This window comes from Anabrus simplex, chromosome 4, assembly GCF_040414725.1.
Source record: "Anabrus simplex isolate iqAnaSimp1 chromosome 4, ASM4041472v1, whole genome shotgun sequence".
Lineage (NCBI taxonomy): Eukaryota > Metazoa > Arthropoda > Insecta > Orthoptera > Tettigoniidae > Anabrus > Anabrus simplex.
The window spans coordinates 268,299,858-268,319,932 of NC_090268.1; positions in this window are offsets into that span (position 1 = coordinate 268,299,858).

Below are 20,075 nucleotides of genomic sequence, written 5' to 3' on the forward strand. Positions count from 1 at the left end.
CCCAGGTATGGCCATCATCTTTATATTTCTGTAGCTGTCTCCACAGACTAACACGAGGGGAAGGTTCTAATCTTTAACTATGTAACCAGCTGTTTTCTAAAATGTAAACTTCTTCTTCTAATGTAAAATTTCATAAAATCTTAAACTGTAAATCGGGGATAGAGAGAGCGTTACCCTCTCAAGTTCCCCATCTATTTGTCTTCAGGTGACTACGATTTTGTAACTGTTTTTCTTCCTGTAAAGCATTCATTAAGTTTTCTTTCGAGTCACCTCTGCATCATAGGGCCACAAGCCCAAATAGGGTTTTAAATCTTGGTTTTCAAGAATCGCAAGTTTACGCCTCCATATATTTTTGAGTTGGGACCAGTAATTTTACCTGTTCTTCTTTCCAAGAAGGCCCGGTAGTATGGGTACTAGATACCCGTGCATTAACGAGATTGTAAACTGTAGGTTGTGCCTACAGAGGCCAGAGTAAAGTTTTTTGTAAAGTTGCCTTGAGTAGGCTATAAGAGTTTGGGTGCTCAGACCTCTTGTTTGAATTTGTAGAGCATGTAAGCTCTTTTCTGAGATTTGTGTAATTTTGAGTGGTGCCTTTGGAGGGCCGTAAATTGTTACTGTTGGAGCCAAGTGCTCGTGAAAATGGTGAATTGGGAGATACCTCTCCTTATTTAACTAAACATAACATTTGCGACGTGGTAAACTTATAAAATTGGGGCTGGAAGCTCAGTACTTGTACTTTCCAATCTGCTATTTGTACTTGTAACATTGTTATTTCACCTAGTGAAAAGTTTGTTAAGTTTGTGATTTGAAAAGAAATATAACATTTATTTAAAGTTTTAATTTAATCTTTGATATAGTAGTTTGACCCATTCACCCCGCACCTTCTTTCACCTATCTGTGATCCACAAAAACACAGTAATAATAATAATAATAATAATAATAATAATAATAATAATAATAATAATAATAATAATAATAATAATAATAATAATCTCGAATATCTGCAAGTGTGATCAGACTATTGGTTCTAAGTGGATGATTACCTAATGGCACTTCCCCTTAGGACAATGATCACCCCGCTACCACCACCAAATCCACGAATAATTGCCCATTGCAATGCGACGTATGTCCAGTAACTTCATAACTTACATGATCAAACAAGAATCTGGAAGAAGCTGCGTGCAAATGGAACGAATTCCCATCCTCATAATAACTTGCTGCACATTGAGTACTTTATATCACTAGCTTTCTTCTTGCAGAGACGGCCTACATAACGTACAGACATTAATCTTCCTGAAGTCAAACAAATCATGGTACTTTTCAATTGCACATATATCGTTCTCTAAATGTGATGAAACAGGTCAAATTGCGTGCTTCCGGCCTTATCTGTAGGTGTAAATAAACTTTATATTTGATATTAAATAAGTTCTGGGGATTTCCCAACAGTATAAATAGGAATATGCCAGGCGTCCCTAAAGGGTAATTACATGAAATATATTAAACTTTCTTGTCATATACAAATTGGTTGTCCAAACAAACATGACGCTTTCCTCATGGCCTATTAACTCAATAATATACTTCTTATGGTGAATAAATAGAACATTCCTACCTGTCTATGAAAGTTGCCGACCATTAGAATTGTTACGACGTGACTGAGCAATTTACTGCACACAGAAATGGTATTACACAATATCCAAGTACTTATCTTTTTACTCCTGAGCATATTCTCCATTTCTTCACAGGTGAGCTTCTTTCTTCCCAGATCTAATGGTCTGACTTCGTTTGTTACATCAATGTTACCACGAGTTTTAGACACGGGTGTGAATCGCTTTGTTCTGTTGTGTATGATTCATTGCCGCAGCAAATTTCGATGTAACTTTCTGTTCGCTAGCCCTACTCTCTCTGAGTGGAAATATTTCACGCGGTTACTTTTTAGACCTCACAACTCCTGAGGTGTATTTAAAAAACGGAAGGCTTCGATCTAGGTCCGATTTAGGCCCAATTATTTCCGCTAATCTCAGTGTTCAAGTAGTTCATCTTCTTGGCTGAGTGGTAGCACTCCAGGTTTGGACATTGGAACCCAGGTTCGATTCCTTGCTGGGCTGTTGTTTTATTTTAATCACGATTGATGAATTCCAATGGCTCGAGGACTAGGTGTTTGTACTGTCATCACGTTTATACAACTCACACACAACATTCATCTTTTCTCCACTATAACCACATGTAGTGCCTCAAGGGGAAGACGCCATCCATCCTCCTCAGAAGGTCTCTCTAAGAATATCTGCAACCAGGCTGATATGTACACAAACATTTAAAAAAAATACAGTGCAATCTGTATGTGGCTGTACTTCTGTTTCCAAGATCGCAGGTTCAATGCCGGCAGAGTTAACTAAATTCGCGAATGGCGAAAAGCGTCCAATACACACACGACCTTGTACCTCGTTGGCATGTAAAGGGTCTCTGGTCACACATTCAGTGTTTACTCAACAATATTCATTAAAACGCATCCTTATATTGCCAAGAGAGATCGATTGCTCTATTAACGGGTGTAGTATAACGGAACATCTAAAGTGAAACGCTAGCAGCTGAAATGGCATCAAATGAACATCATATTTTAGCCCGGTTGGAGATATTCTTCGAAAGACCTTGTGCCAGTACAAACACGGTAGCTGAGGCCATACCATTTTATTTATTTATTTATTTATTTATTTATTTATTTATTTATTTATTTATTTATTTATTTATTTATTTATTTATTTATTTAATTTACAAGTTGCTTTACGTCGCACTGACACAGATAGGTCTTATCGCGACGATGGGAGAGGAATGGCTCGGAGAGGGAAGGAAGCGGCCGTGGCATTAATTGAGGTTCAGCCCCAGCATTTGCCTGGTGTGAAAGTGGGAAACCACGGAAAACCATCTTCAGGACTGCCGACAGTAGGGTTCGAAACCATAACCTCCCGAATACTGGATACTGGCCACAATTAAGCGACTGCAGTTATCGAGCTCGCTGGAATAATTAATTAACAAGGGGAATGTGAATACCAGGAACTTCAGAAGGCAGAAGCATTCAGTCAGCAGTTATGTAAAGATTGTTGGTTACAAAGATAATGTCCAGATAGAGGAGGTGACTAATAACGAAGTACTGAAATTTACATATGATAACAATGACATTTACAATAAGATATAAAAGCCGACAACTAGAAAGCAGCTGGAATTCATACTATTCCTGGAGATATGGTAAAGACAATGGGTTGGAATACAGTACTCTATCTGAAGTACATACTTGATTATTGTTTGCATGAAGGAGCTAAACCAAATGAATGGAGAGTTGCTAATAGCACCTGTGTATAAAGGAAAGTGTGATAGACATAAAGCTGAAAATTACAGGCCAGTAAGTTTGGCATGCGTTTCATGTAAGATTTGGGAAAGCATTTATTCTGACTATATTAGACTTACTTGCGAAATTAAAAACTTGTTCGGTAGAAGACAGTTCGGGTTTATGAAAGACTATTGTACTGAAGCACAACTTGTAGGATACCAGCAAAATATAGCAGATATCTTGGATTCAGGAGGTCGAATGGACTGAGTCACGATTGACCTATCTAAGGCATTTGGTAGGGCAGATCATGGGAGACTACCGGCAAAAAAGAGGACTAATGGACTAGACAAAAGAGTGACTGAATGGCTGGCTATGTTACTAGAAAGGTGAACTCAGATACTTTATTAGATTAGGTGAAGCATTATATGATCATGTAATCATTAAGAGGGGGATTCCTCAAGGCAGTATTATTGGACCTTTACGTTTCCTTAAATAAATGAATGAGTAAAGAACAGGAATCAGAGATAAGGATTTTTGTATATGATGTTATTCTGTATAGAGTAATAAATAAGTTACGAGATTGTGAGCTACTGAAAAAATTATGATGATATTTGTTGTTTAAAGAGGCCTAACAGAGTGGTCATCGGCCCCTAATAGTACATGCTGCAACAAAATGAAAATTAAAACTTCAAAATGTATCCACTGACTAGAATCTAAAACGAATGATCGTGAATAAACGATAGTGAAACGAAAACGATTAGTGGATCCATTTCACAACGTCTAAATTACTGGGATGATGCTTATTATGTAAATGGGTCGAAAATCCAGGTCACCGTCCCCTCATAATGGTACTTATCGCTAGAAAAGTAAGATCCATGGTATTCTCACATAGCGGTACTAACCATAAGTACGGTGTTCCACACATTGTTGCACTATGTGGTATGTTCCAAACTGTCAGGGGACAGATGGCGTGGAATGACATTAGTAGACTAATGAGTTTGAGTGGTGTTCTTAAAAGTAGGAAAGATTACAATATGAATATAAAGTTGGAACTCAAGAGGACACATTGGGGCAAATATTCGATAATGATGAAGATGATGTTTCTGATGTTTGGTGTTTAAAGGGTCTAAAACCTAGGTTGTCGGCCCCTAATGGTACCAAATGAGACGAAGTGTAATGACAATTCAAAAGTTCAATATCATCCCCTGACTAGAATTAAAAAACGCGATGATGAATGAATCGATGTATATGAATTTAAAACAATCAGTGTATCCGACCCAGAAACTATCATAAACGACAGTAATCCTGACCAAGGGACTGCTTCTAAAGCACAAGCCTTAATCGATGATGCTTGTTGTCTAAGGGAGTCCAATATCCTGGTCAACGGCCCCGCATAATGATACTTATCGCTAGTAAAGTAGAACCATGGTATTTGTCATATTGCAGTACTAATCAATAGTAGCGTAGACTCACGGAGTTTCACACATTATGGTACTACTCACAAGTATTGTACTTCGCATAGGTAACACAGATCTATGTTGTTTCTCACATAATGGCGCCAGTCATAGGCAAGGCAAACCCATGGTGTTCCTCACGAGCGCCGGTACTCTCGTGGTGTTCCTCATATAGTGGGTACTAATCACAGGCAACGCAGACCTACGGTGTCGCTCATATAGTGGTACTAATCATAGGCAACGCAGACCTACGGTGTCGCTCATAAGGTGGTGCTAATCATAGGCAACGGAGACCTACGGTGTCGCTCATATAGTGGGTACTAACAAATAGCTTAATATGATAATAGTGGAAACTCTCCTCACTTAGCACGCAGAGCAGCGGCGACAGCACGTAGTGCTGCCATCTAGCGGCTCGCAGGGAACACTAACATAACGCGCTATTCAAACACTACACATTTCGACTTCCAACCCAACGAAATACAGATTTTAAGACGTTTGCGTCGTTCTTGTAACATAATATAGGGAAGGGAAAAGGTGGATGTTGATCTGAATGAACCAGTGATAAGAGTAAAACAAATGTAGTATCCAATTAAAACATTAGATCGTCGTGTTATGACTAGGGCCTACAGACTTCAAGAGCAAATCACGCATGCAATATATTTTTAAACTTGGTATCTTTACAGGCAATATTTTTTACTGTTGAGTCATTGGTACTATTCACATATGCCTTTATAAGGACTTTGAAATACTTGTTTGTCAGTCAGTAATTTTACACAGCTGTTACATAAGCCTACACCACATTCATTCAATGACAAAAACCTGTCATTTAATTTTCTTCTAATTCCATCTTTGCTTTCCAACAAAAACTTTAAAAACCTATTTTCAAGTGTTCTTGATATTTTAGCATCTAACTTTTCCCCACAAATATTCGGAAACATAATTTTAGAATTGTCATATTTTTTCATTTCTATGTGCAAGTTTCCCATGCTATAATCATTATCATAAGATGACAATACATCCCTACACTCAGCATGGGGAAATTTGCTATATGCCCAGCCCATGACATAATTGTCTGCATTTTCCTGTATTAAATCATGTCATCATCAGTTACCTGATCACTTAACTCACACTGTCGAGAGACATTAGCATCAAAATTGCACTTCATCACATCATTATGAGTCAGTAGAAAGTCTGCAACATCAGATTCACAATTGCTGTCATCAGAAGCACAGAGCAATTGATTTATCATAACACTCCTTATGGCAATGCGAAATTTTGTTGCATCTGGGGTTACATTGTTACCTCCTCTTGCTCTGATGATGGAAAAAATGTTTTCAATGCAGTCCTGTGTGAGTCTCCTTGTTAGCAAATAATAAAAACCATAATCACTATATAATTCAGACCACAATAGTTTCAGTGCAGAAATATTGTCTATCCAACCCTGAATACAGAGAGGGTTGCCTTTGCGGTTATTCAAAACTTTGAGTTGTTTTAGACAATTACAAATTTCATCCAGCTTTTTCATATGCCCCGAGTCAGTGTTAAATGTCTCCTGTACTCTTTGGGGCTACTGAGACTTGAAGAATTAAAAATATCAGATAAAGTATCATACATTTCTATAAACTCTGCAGTGTTTGCAGCACTTGATTGCAAAGAATTGAATGACACATGAACTAGCATTCCAGAAGCTACAGAATGGCTGAGGATTCTGGTGGCTAAACATACCCTCATATCTTTCATCTAAATCTGCCCTTCTGCTCTTCACCCACTGAGTACACCTAAAAATCGATTAAATGCATAGGTTTAATCATAACAATATTTCAAAGAAAGTATGTTCTCATAGATAGAAAAAAATACCGGCACGTAAACATTAACAGGTAGGCCTATACTCACAGCACTTTGTTGTTAGGAAATCTGTAAAATGGCTTGCGATTACTTTGCCTTCTGTAATGAAAACACCCATGCATAGCACAAATAACTCCTCTTCCTGCCATTTTCAAAATCGTGATACATAACAAGCACAAAACTATCTGAAGTACAAATAAGACACCCTTTGGCATACACAGCTGACAGCCGTAGCAAGAGTAGTTAGCCTCTCGGGCCGCTAGATGGCACGCAGAAGCGGTGTCGCCAGTTTCTCGCAGGAGTTTCCACTATTATCATATTAAGCTATTTGGTACTAATCATAGGCAACGCAGACCTACAGTGTCGCTCATATAGTGGTACTAATCGCAGGCGACGCCCAAGCACGTGGTGTTTCTAACAGTGGTACTAATTACGGGTACTGGAAAACCCACACAGATTCACCCTCCGTTTCTACTAATCACAGACCTATTGTGTACCTAACATAGTGGTACTACTCGTATGTAAAGGCGACCCAAGGTGTTCCCCGCGTGATGGTACTAATCACAAGTAGTTTCATGGTTCTATCACAATCATCCCTCGGTCGAACCTTTTAGTCGCTTCTTACGACAGGAAGGTGATTCCGTGGATGTATACTTCGTCTGGGTCCCACACCTACAGGGGGGAGACAGAGAGCAAAAAGAAAAAGAAGAAAGGGATTCGTCACATCGAAAAATGAAGTAACGAACGAAGAGCCATGAAGAGCGTGAAAATGAAAGACTCCCTAGGCCTCGAATGCTCTAATACCATCGGGGTCGCAAAAGAACAAGATTTGACCAAAGGATATCAGACAAGATAGATGAAAGTGGGGAGCCTGGCACAAGTAAGTGTAAGGAATGCCAGGACTCTTATATACATATATTAACATGTCCTCACTGACTGACTGACTAACTGACTGATTCATCATCGCCAAACCAAAATTACTGAACATAAAGAAAAAAATGTTGGGGATACATTTATTTTAGAGTGTAGGTGCTCAATATGGGAGTATTTTTTAAATATGCCGCCACTAAGGGGGTGAAAGGGGGCTTGGTGGATTGTTTAAATGAGTATATCTAGATCTCAAAAACTTAATCGTTTTTTTTTTTTGCTAATTGCTTTACGTCGCACCGACACAGATAGGTCTTATGGCGACGATGGGACAGGGAAGGGCTGGGAGTGGGAAAGAAGCGGCCGTGGCCTTAATATAGGTACAGCCCCAGCATTTGCCTTGTGTGAAAATGGGAAACCACGGAAAACCATTTTCAGTGCTGCCGACAGTGGGGTTCGAACCTACTATCTCCCGAATACTGGATACTGGCCGCCCTGAAGCGACTGCAGCTATCGAGCTCGGTGCTTAATAGTTTAAAGGGGTGAAAGTGGGAATTTGGAATCTCCTTCAAAAATAAAGAATTTTTTTTTTTCGTTTTCGGAAAATCCTCTAAACGTGTGGGGGAAGATGTGAAAATGTTTCGAAAACCTTCATTGAGGATGCTTATTTCTCAAAAACTGAATATTTTATAGACATGAAAATTGGTATTTGGAATCTCCTTTAATAATAAATAAGTACTTTTTAGGGGGGAATCCAATTAATGGGGGTGAATTACAAAATCTACAGTATATCTAAGAAAAGTAACATATTACGGTCGTGAAAATTGGTATTTGGAATATCTTGTAAATAATATGAACAAATAAGTTTTATCACAGGTAAGGCTATATGCGGATGACGTTATACTGTATAGAGGATTTGCAGGATTGTGAGCGACTGCAGGGAGACTTACACTATGTTTTGAGATGAACAACAGGCAATGGTATGACTGTAAATGTGATGAAAAGTAAAGATGTAAGTTTCACCAAGAGGAAGACAGACAACCGAAACCAACAGCGAAATTTCGGAAAATGTTATACATACTGTATGGATTGTACGTTGACGATATGACATATAACTCATGAATCGTGTATCTAGGATTGGTGCAACTTGTAACATCTATTGTTAATGCATAGGAAACACGTATTTTCTTGTAAATTTAAAAATTCCTATAAGAAGGAATTGAGCAATTCTAAAAATTTGCTGGGCTTCACAATGGGATAAAATTAAACAATTACTTTTGGAGATTTAATTTATTTCTACTCTTCGAACGAAAGGAGGCGGGCTCGTTAGCTCAGAGGGTGTAAAGTACTTGTCTTCTGAGCCCATTTTGCCAGGTTCAATCCTGACTCAGTCTGGTGATATTTGAAGGTACTCAAATACGTCAGCCTCGTGTCGGTAGATTTACTGGCACGTTAGACAACTCTTGCGGGGCAAAATTCCGGAACCTTCGGATCTCCGAAAACCTTTAAAGTAGTTAGTGAGGCGTACGAACAATAACAAAGGAAAAAAACCAACGAAAGGAACTCTAAAAAAATGTTACGAAGAGTTTATTGTAGCTTTGTAAGTGTCGATAATAAGACACGTTCCTACGACATTATTTGCCAAAAATGATTTCAGTAATCGGTACCGTAAGCGACACTAATTCTGAATCGCTCTGTATCTTTTGCTGTAGACTGCAGTATTTTGGGAATGAGAATTAATTTGTCTTCTTCCAGGAAGAGTATCTCAACGAATTACCACAAAACAAGAAGAAAATTAACTTTCACTTTTGCAGATCAATTGCCTCGGAAAATAGGTAGTCAGAACCTTTTCTGTTTACTAATCAATCAATCAATCAATCAATCAATCAATCAATCAATCAATCAATCAATCAATCAATCAATCAATCAATCAATCAATCAATCAATCAATCAATCAATCAATCAATCAATCAATCAATCAATCAATCAATGAATTAATGAATGAATCAATCAATCAATCAAACACTACTGATCTGCATTTAGGGCAGTCGCCCAGGTGGCAGATTCCCTATCTGTTGTTTTCCTAGATTATCTTAATTGCAGCTTTTCTAATTAGTTAGTAATCCAGTAGAACTTTTGCTGCCACGAATTTCAATGTCAGGTAAAGTTAGGCTTTAAGAAAATAGTTATCTAGTTCCAAGATTCCTCGTTTACTACTCGTAACTTCCTGACAAGGTACACTGGATGAGAACTGCAGCTGGCGATAATAAATAGTTGTGAAGTAATAGCATAAATTGCATTAATTGGGACCGTGAGTAAACACCTGCTCCTGGATGTCACTATAAACTTTTATTTGTAAAAAAAAATCACAACATAATAGAAATGTATGTTTTCTGTTGGTTTATAAACAACTTTCTCTGGGTAATAATGCCGACAAAAACACGAGCTATGCGCTGGTGAATGTAACATTACAAAACATTACCAGGAAGTCATGGTGAATCTCAGAAATAGGTAGAACTTCATTGTTGGAACGGAGACGTATTTTCATTTTTATTTCCCCTATCAATCACAATATATCAAGCATTCATTCTAGTTCTCATTTTACTCACCTTCATGCAATGACAAATTACTTGTCATTTACTTGAATAGAAATACCAGGTCAGTCCATGTCAATTTGTCCCTGCACTGTAATTACTGGCTCTTGCGTAATGAGCATAGTTTAGCTCTTGTTATTGTCAGCCAAGACATATCTAAAGTGAACTCTGCCTTTGTGAACATCGCAGATATAAAGTGAACGTGTCTAATTATGTAACAAAAAAACTCCGTCAGCTGACGTAAACGAACGTGGATTATCGTAGTGGCTCTCATTATCCTAGTACTTTATTTCTATAGCAGTTTCTTATAGGGGTACCTGTATATTTATGGATTAATGTATCCACCATACCAGTAGCATTTCCTTACATGGTGCTTCAAAGTAATTGAAGACCTCACGGGAAACACCATCAAGGTCACAACGTACAAGTTTGGAGAAATGTATTAGAGTACTATTGTATAAGACGAAAATAAGAATGTTGATTAATTAGAGACTTGACTGATCCACATAGGCCTACAAGTGAAACACGATTTCTGAAAGTAGGTTATGAGCAAAATTTGCACAAAAGATCGATCAAAGCCACAATAAAAACATCCGGTAAGTTTTATTCCAGTTACATGATAAAGATGATGATGATGCTTGTTGTTAAAAGGGGCCTAAAATGTAGGTAATAGTATGAGGTGGAATTGTGGTTAAAATTTTAAGATGTATCCAAGGACTAGAATTAAAATGAATGATGAAAAATGATTATGAATTTAAAATAATCAGTGGATTTCATTCGCAATGCCTTATTTTCTGATAAAATACACGAACACAAACTACAACAGAGTCAATTGAGTGAAACGTAGAAAACACTAAACTAATAAAAATACACTATTATGCACGATAAGGCAAGCCACTATCCCTCATAAAATGGATGACGAGGTGCGATGACTGCTTGTCATCTCGTAGGATGAGGGAAGTGGTACTCGAAAGTTTTAGACTATGGCACAGATCGGCCAGGCCCACACACTCCGTAATATTCCAGTTACAAATTGCAGACAACAACTCAGAATCATTTACGCTCCTTCCCCTAGACTTTAATTGCACCCGATTTTGTCGACAAAGAACATTGTACACAGTATTTGGCTTCCTGAAAGTTACAACCAAAACATGTAATATTTTTATTGTAGGTGCAAATAAGCAATAATTAAAAACACAAAATTGTTTTCATGAAATGCTGATTTTGATCTTCTCCGAAGTTGGCTAAATTTCGTTACAAAGTGATCCCCTTCTTGCGAAACAACTGCAAAACATTTTAAAAGTTTTATTTTACACAACTCAGCAGTATTGTGTTGCTTCATGTGCTTAGCCTCTGTAGGCTTAAAGCACTTCTTAGACCTAATTCACTCAAAGACAACGCAGACCCATGGTTTTCCTCACTTAATGGTAGTACTCACAAGCAACGCAGACCCATAGTGTTCCTCACATAGTGGTACTAATCACGGGCGCAGGCTGGACCCGTGGTATTCCTCACATAGTGGTACCTATCACAGACTACGTATACTCACGGTGTTTCTCACATAGGGGTACCTATCACAGACTACGTATACTCACGGTGTTTCTCACATAGTGGTAGCTATCACAGACTACGTATACTCACGGTGTTCCTCACATAGTGGTACCTATCACAGACTACGTATACTCACGGTGTTTCTCACATAGTGGTAGCTATCACAGACTACGTATACTCAAGGTGTTCCTCACATAGTGGTACCTATCACAGACTACGTATACTCACGGTGCTTCTCACATAGTGGTAGCTATCACAGACTACGTATACTCACGGTGTTTCTCACATAGTGGTAGCTATCACAGACTACGTATACTCACGGTGTTTCTCACATAGTGGTACCTATCACAGACTACGTATACTCACGGTGTTTCTCACTTAGTGGTAGCTATCACAGACTACGTATACTCACGGTGTTCCTCACATAGTGGTACCTATCACAGACTACGTATACTCACGGTGTTTCTCACATAGTGGTAGCTATCACAGACTACGTATACTCACGGTGTTTCTCACATAGTGGTACCTATCACAGACTACGTATACTCACGGTGTTTCTCACATAGTGGTAGCTATCACAGACTACGTATACTCACGGTGTTTCTCACATAGTGGTAGCTATCACAGACTACGTATACTCACGGTGTTTCTCACATAGTGGTAGCTATCACAGACTACGTATACTCACGGTGTTTCTCACATAGTGGTACCTATCACAGACTACGTATACTCACGGTGTTTCTCACATAGTGGTAGCTATCACAGACTACGTATACTCACGGTGTTTCTCACATAGTGGTACCTATCACAGACTACTTATACTCACGGTGTTTCTCACATAGTGGTAGCTATCACAGACTACGTATACTCACGGTGTTTCTCACATAGGGGTACCTATCACAGACTACGTATACTCACGGTGTTTCTCACATAGTGGTAGCTATCACAGACTACGTATACTCACGGTGTTTCTCACATAGTGGTAGCTATCACAGACTACGTATACTCACGGTGTTTCTCACATAGTGGTACCTATCACAGACTACGTATACTCACGGTGTTCCTCACATAGTGGTACTAATCACGGGCGCAGGCTGGACCCGTGGTATTCCTCACATAGTGGTACCTATCACAGACTACGTATACTCACGGTGTTTCTCACATAGAGGTACTCTTATGCAATGAAGACCCACGGTGCGTCACACATCACGGTACCACTCACAGGGAAATCAGACCCATGGTGTTCCTGACATAATGATACAACTCACAACCAATGCAGACCCATGCTGTTCCTCACACAGTGGCACTAATCATGGGCACGCACAATCCCGTGGTGTTCCCCACATAGTGGTACTAATCACAGGCAACGTACAGTGGCGGTTCGTGCATGAAGAGCTTTTGGGCGCCGCCCCACCCCTTTTTGAAAAGCACTTAACATAATTTCACTCTGTAACTGATTGCATAATGTGATCGACAATTGCAGCGAAGTCGAACTTTTGGTGGTATGCTATTCTGTTATAAAATGTTTTCTTTAATATTTTTGTGGTAAACATTTCGCTTTATTGTTTTCAAAGATATGGCAAAGGCTGTCAGATCGTGGCAGGCAAGCAAGCACGATGTTTTCTCTTTAATCATGGGGTGGTCGGGCTCTGGCAGAAGAGCCCGTAGTAGGTTCCTAGAGTTTATCAGTGCGCGGGGTGCGGGAGGAGCTTGGAAGGAGGATATGGCCTTGTAAGGGGAAGGAAAAGCTACAGGCGGGTGTACGGTCTGTCCGGCAGAGCCCGCAGCAACATCGCCAACCACTTTACAATGTACCTAGGTTTTTTACCTTCCCATCTTACATTATCTGTTGATAGAGATTAATTCCAAAACATTTTGCAAAACAAAAAAATCCATTATACTGATCATTTAAACAATTCAGTTCCACAAAGAAGGTAAAATAAAGTTTCAAAATGTAACCATAAGGTGACGGCACTATTTGTAGGTTGGTCACATTGTTAAATATGCCTTTATGCTCTGAGATTTTGGGAAGACAAGAGAATGACATCAACATTAACACTTTTGTGATTGTGATCAGTGAAGTAGTGCAGTGCCTTAGTAGTCGTGATTGCAGTAGCTGTTAGCTTGTTAATGTGTGTGTATGAATACCATTGTAGTTTAGTTAATTAATTACTTTGTGTTATAGTGCAAGCAGATTTATATTCAGCCAGTGTCATCAGATTACTATTATCATTAATATTTCATCTAAAAATATCGTGACGCTGGTCAGTGAAAACTCTACCGATCGGGAGATGGAAGAGATGGCAGCACAGCTCTGCCAGAGTAAAATGTCACGAACCGGTACTGGTAACGTAGACCCATGGTGTTCATGTATAGTGATACTACTCCTAGGTAACGCAGACCCATTCTGAATACAGGAGAACCAACACAATATAGCGCAGTCTGCGGCACGTTCTCCCGCATGGACGTTAGTCTGTGCAGCCGCGCGCCCGCTCCCCCGCCTCGGTGGTATGCACACGATGGTACTAATCACAGGTAACTAATCGCAAGTAACGTCCACCTACAGTATGGTGTTCCTCAGATAATGGTACTTATCAAGAGTAAGCTCATTCCATCAGACTTTAGTCATCTCTTTTAGTCGCCTCGTACTGTACCGTACGTATCCTGTCCTCGAACACGAACATGTAAAAAAAAAATATTTAAAAAAAATTACTTGTTCAGGAATGGATCTGAATCACCTTTACAAAATAGTCACAGATACTACTGCATGGGTCCTAACCCATGATCACAGACGAGGTCAGAACCTCCCTTCCCAAAAAGAGCCATCGGGTTATGTATACCCATTATTGAACAAATGACAACATTACAACAAAGAAATAACACACCAGGACACAAAATACAAAATCACAATATGATAATTAACCTAGAAAATAAAACACACAAATTATATAGACTAAAGTTTATAGAACTGTCGGATCAAGAACCCAACATATCTGGACGTCGCATGTCTCATGTAGAAACAGCATAGTAGTAGCATGTAACACGGCAGGGAAATCAGCTGATGGACAACAGAAATAACAACTAACTAGGTCTTTGTGGGTAGGGAATTCACAAACGTAACAAGACTATTTGTAAAACTTCGCTACCCTACACTGGCCAGCGTACAGCTGAGTCGAGGGTCGCCAGATACCTGGGACAAGAATGAATGGCACATCCGACTTTGACAACACTTCCAGTGCTATAAATAAGCACACAAATCTGTCCAGCAAACACGGCTGACCGCCTTTCTTAATTTCACATTTAACAGGCCGGTTCACTATCTCATCATCTCACGGCTCCAAATATAACATAACGGCTTTTATAGCCTATCTCGTAGCATCTCAGCCCCAGAAAATATCCACAGGCAACTCTCTAGCCTCACATATAAAAAAAACTTCTGTTCGACGACCGGAACATATCCGTGAATTTGCCTGCCACCACACTTAAAGACCCTACTCTACTCTCGACGTAGAAAAGTCTCACCTTGCGCTTCATCACATGCATCATGCAACATAAAATCCTAGCCTACACTGACTTTAGTCTAATCCACTCTCCCGGTTCGACACTGGTGGCGTACAGTCCACTAGATTTTTCACGAAGAATCTACCCATCCAGCTCTATTGTAACTCGGCATAACTGGAATAAAATACAAATCACAGGAACATACACCTATATCTAACCTATTCTTTCCCTTATTTCCCATCTAAATATTTACAACACACAGCTCGGGGACTTAGCATGCATGCAGCCCTAAACATACTTAAAGTTAATGAAATGAGCAATACAAAAGCCACGCTGGTTTACATTTAAGAGTTAATTAACATATTGTAAATGGCCCTTCATAGTGAATCTAGCTATCACTTCACATGCTTAAAGAAAAAAGTACTTAACTTAGCGGCAACCTCTCCAGCGGGGAATCACATGCCACTATGTTATGCGGGCTTAGCCCATGATTACGGCACACAGCACAGGGATAAAGGTTCTCTTGTCGACTCCTGGGTAGTTCATGGCTGCTGTCTTCTTGATATTTGGCAATACCTGCAACTGTTGAATTAAAGTAGCACCATCTACTTTCCGCTTAGCGTGCTCGAATGCACGATTGCAACCTTAGTATTGGCTAACAATTAACTATAGCCGCCACATAGATAAAAGTCCGATCTACGCGGCACTAAATTCAGGGAACTGGGCACGTTTGCTATCTGTCCTTGTCAGCGGTTATATATATTTACGAATCGCACACGTTAATCTCACACTTCGCGTACGCGCCGTATGTTCTTTATATATACGGACGGTCATTAGCTCTTTTGAGCTAAGCCACAACGATTTTAGTTCAAGTCTAACATAAACTTCACAAAGTTATTGTCTCATCTGCTCGTGGTAACTACACCACTGTGGCCGTTCAAAATTCAATAGGAGAGCGCTTTTATAGTTTCACAAAGTCTTGGGCTCCAAGGGAAATTTCCGCCAAACAAACCCTCCTCCTTTGTGAGAGCTCGCCAGATGCTAACGGCTGCTCACGTTATTACTCATATATATCTGCATGGAACAAGCAAATGGTTTTATCAGCTCCTGTTACTCTATAATTTTAATCTTAACTACGTGTGGTGTCAGATCTGTAGAATTCAGCTTAGTGGCGGATTAATTGTTTAGAATTCAGGTGATTTCCGCCCTGGAAAACAGAAGTTTGTCAGTCTGTGACAAATATTTGTTGCATTCCCTCGTTCAAATCTCACCCCCACCAAAGTTTGCTGTTCGAGTGGGGACGGTGCTATGAGGTCTTCATGATCGAAATCACGGCTTGCAGCTCGGGTCCAACTAGAGCAGGGATGGCGAACCTATGCCACGCGTGTCACCTAGTGACACGCGGACACGATTTCGGTGGCACACCACCTGCATATTAACGATTTTATGTACGTCTTGTACTATAGATTATACATATCTCGTGCATCGTATAGTCACAGGGTTTCAGGTTTAAGAAATAAATACCGAAAATGTAAATTCTAGTTCCATTCGGACATGCATTATGGCAACACTGATAGGTCCGGAAGTTAAGTGAGATAAATGTCAGATGCAGCCGACGAGCCATTTGCTCACCCACATCAGTCAATTAGTGAAGTTTAACTTGTTTGTGGTTGCTAGCATCGCGCAATTTTTCTTAGTCAGTTACTGTTCACTGTTTTGAATTTTGTAAGACAAATAGTTGCCAAGGGATTATCCCAATTTCGAGATTTGGAGAAACTATCGCACTTTATTTCAAAACCTCATACTGTATTGCACAAATGAGCGATATGAAGGTCAAAGTTTTTGAGTGGTTCACAGTTTAGAAATGGACTTGATTGAATTTCAAGAAAGCAGTAGGTACATGGCTGAACAAATTTGTACAACTTCGTGTAGCATTGATGAAAATTGAGGTTGATGGTGAATACTCTCTCCAGAAGCCGGAGAACTGAATATTTGACCAGTTGAACAGCCTGCCACAAATGTTTTCGGCCATGAAGAAACTTGCTACAGTGCTACTTACTTTGTTTGCGAGCAGCTGTTTTCTACAATGAACGTTGTGAAGTCAACAGTTAGAAACAGTCTTGGTTCAGATCTAACAGTTTCTCGTGTGTTATTGAGACAAAAAGTTATAAACCTAACATAAATGACATGGCTACTAAGTATATTTGCGATATTGGCAAAATACGACCACGAAACATGCAATGAAATGTATTATTTTTACAATGTACATATGTATAAGTAATAACGTATTCAGAAACACAATTTTGAATTAGGGATGAAAGTCGGTGTAGATGGTGGTCGTGGGGGGTGGATGGTAGCAATTGCAAACGAAAATAACAAGTGACACAGTAGACAGTTGAGAATAATAAACCAGACTTAAAATGGCACACTAGTTGGAAAAGGTTCGCCATCCCTGAACTAGAGGAATTCGTTCCTTTCGGAGCGCTACGGGGTTCTCACCGCCTATGGCAGGACCATCCAGGGTTCCTTCCTTCCTTCCTTCCTTCCTTCCTTCCTTCCTTCCTTCCTTCCTTCCCCGTAACTATATTGAGCGCTTGAAACAAATTATGCCACAGTGTTTTAAATGATAAATTGAAGCATACACGATATGTTTCAATACGACGTCTCCGTCTCCCACCAATTCGGGGTATTTTTTTCAATCTTAACAACCTCAGTGCCATTGAAACTGATGTCAAGTCCTGGGAAGATAGCGTGCTCTGCTAACCCTGTCAGAGGTTTCTCGTCTCGGATGTATCTATCTAGTTCCGCAAGCCTAGTTATTATGCGCCTGCTTGTTTGACGGCTATAGGCTCAGTAAAACATTGTATTTTCATTATACCGTGCTGTAGGCTACCGGAAGGTTTGATACATATTAACTCTATCGCCACGAATGTTTTCTCCCAGTTTATTCAAAAGGATATTGTAAGGCCAATTTTTTGTGCTATTTCCTGTAGAGATTTAATTTGGTGTCGAGTTTCAATCAATCACTACTGATCTGCATTTAGGGCAGTCGCCCAGGTGGCAGATTCCCTATCTGTGGTTTTCTTAGCCTTTTCTTGATTGCAAAGAAATTGGAAATTTATTGAACATCTCCCTTGGTAAGTTATTCCAATCCGTAACTCCCCTTCCTATAAACGAATATGTGCCCCAATTTGTCCTCTTGAATTCCAACTTTATGTTCTATCTTTTATCTTCTATATTCTCGTTGCCAGTTATGGGTAGTTCAAGTGTCACCTCTAAATTTCAGGTTGATATTATTGTTGCTCAAGTCCCAAATACTTTATTTATACCTCCATAGAGAGACTGCCCATGTTAGCACTTCCACCAGAATCCACTCGCGTCCCACTCGTCAAAGGAAGAGGAATAGAATGCTACATATGTGTTACACGTGTCTTGAGAATTTCACCATTTCGCAACGTACCTCTTAATACAAACAGAAATGTGAATTATCTCACTGTAGCTGCTATGATACATTTTAGAGATAACATACAGATGTTAACAACATTCGTAAGAACAACTAATTATTCGTCACTGTCACAACACGCTTTTGCACTTAAATTGTCAGACATGTTTTAAATATAACATTGTCGTCATTCTTGGTGCATTGTAGAACTCGGTTTCGCTTAATCGGAGTTCAGCCAAGGAAGAGGCACACTCGATTTTTATTTTGATCCCACATAATTCTCTTGGCTATCTTTATGTTATTATCGTTACATCATTATCATTATGGCGGAAACAAGATGCTACCTAGACGAGGAAGTAAATCCGCACTTGCTTAGCCCACAAGAACCGAGTTCAGAGAGCAAGTGGCCGCGTGGCTTGTGTCACGTAGCTATCAACTTGTATTCAGGAGATAGTGGGTTCGATCCCCACTGCCGGCAGCCCTGAAAATGGTTCTCCGTGGTTTTCCGTTTTCACACCAATCAAATGCTGCGGCTGTACCTTAATTAAAGCCGGGATAACTTCCTTCACATTCCTAGCTCTTTCCTATCTCGTCGTCGCCATAAGACCTGTCTGTGCCTGTGCGACATAAAGTAAAAAAATGAAAATATAAAGAGAACAGACTTCGATTTCATGTCAGAAATTCAAGGTTTAGAATCGAGTTAATTTATATTGATAAGGGCACATAGAACTGGCGTTCTTCCACCTTCTAATAGGGATTTCATACATTATTATTTAAGTAATGCTATTAAAGTAACGTCACATTAATTGATTTTACGGGGTTTTTTGCTAGTTGCTTTACCTCGCAACGACACAGATACGTCTTATGACGACGATGGGACAGGAAAGGGCTAGGAGTGGGAAGGAAGCGGCCGTGGCCTTAATTAAGGTACAGCCCAAGCATTTGCCTGGTGTGAAATGGAAAACCACGGAAAGCCATTTTCAGGGCTGCCGACAGTGGGGTTCGAACTTACTCTCTCCCAAATACTGGATACTGGCCGCACTCAAGCGACTGCAGCTATCGAGCTCGGTTTTTACGGTTTTTAGAGACGTCGAAGTGCCGAAAGTTCTGTAACGCAAGAGTTAATTTCAGTTTTAGTAAATCGACCCACACGAGGCTGGCTTTTTCAAACATCGCTGGATTGATTCGGGATGGAACCAGCCTACTTGTGCTTAATGGCCCAACGCTCTGTCATCTGAGCCACACAGCTCACCTGTAACACTAATGCGTACGATAAAAATTTCGACAAAACAGTTAGCCGGCCCTAGGACCAACTATTCAATCCCGTATAGTATCGAATTTATGGATAGTGCACCTTACACTTTTCCACAGGCCTTCCTGGATTTTAGTGAAGATGTTGAATGTTTGTGGAGTTTCAAGGGAAGTTGATGATGATGATGAGATGATGAAGATGATGTTTGCAGTTTAAAGGTGTTTAGCAGCTAGGTCTTCGGCCCCTA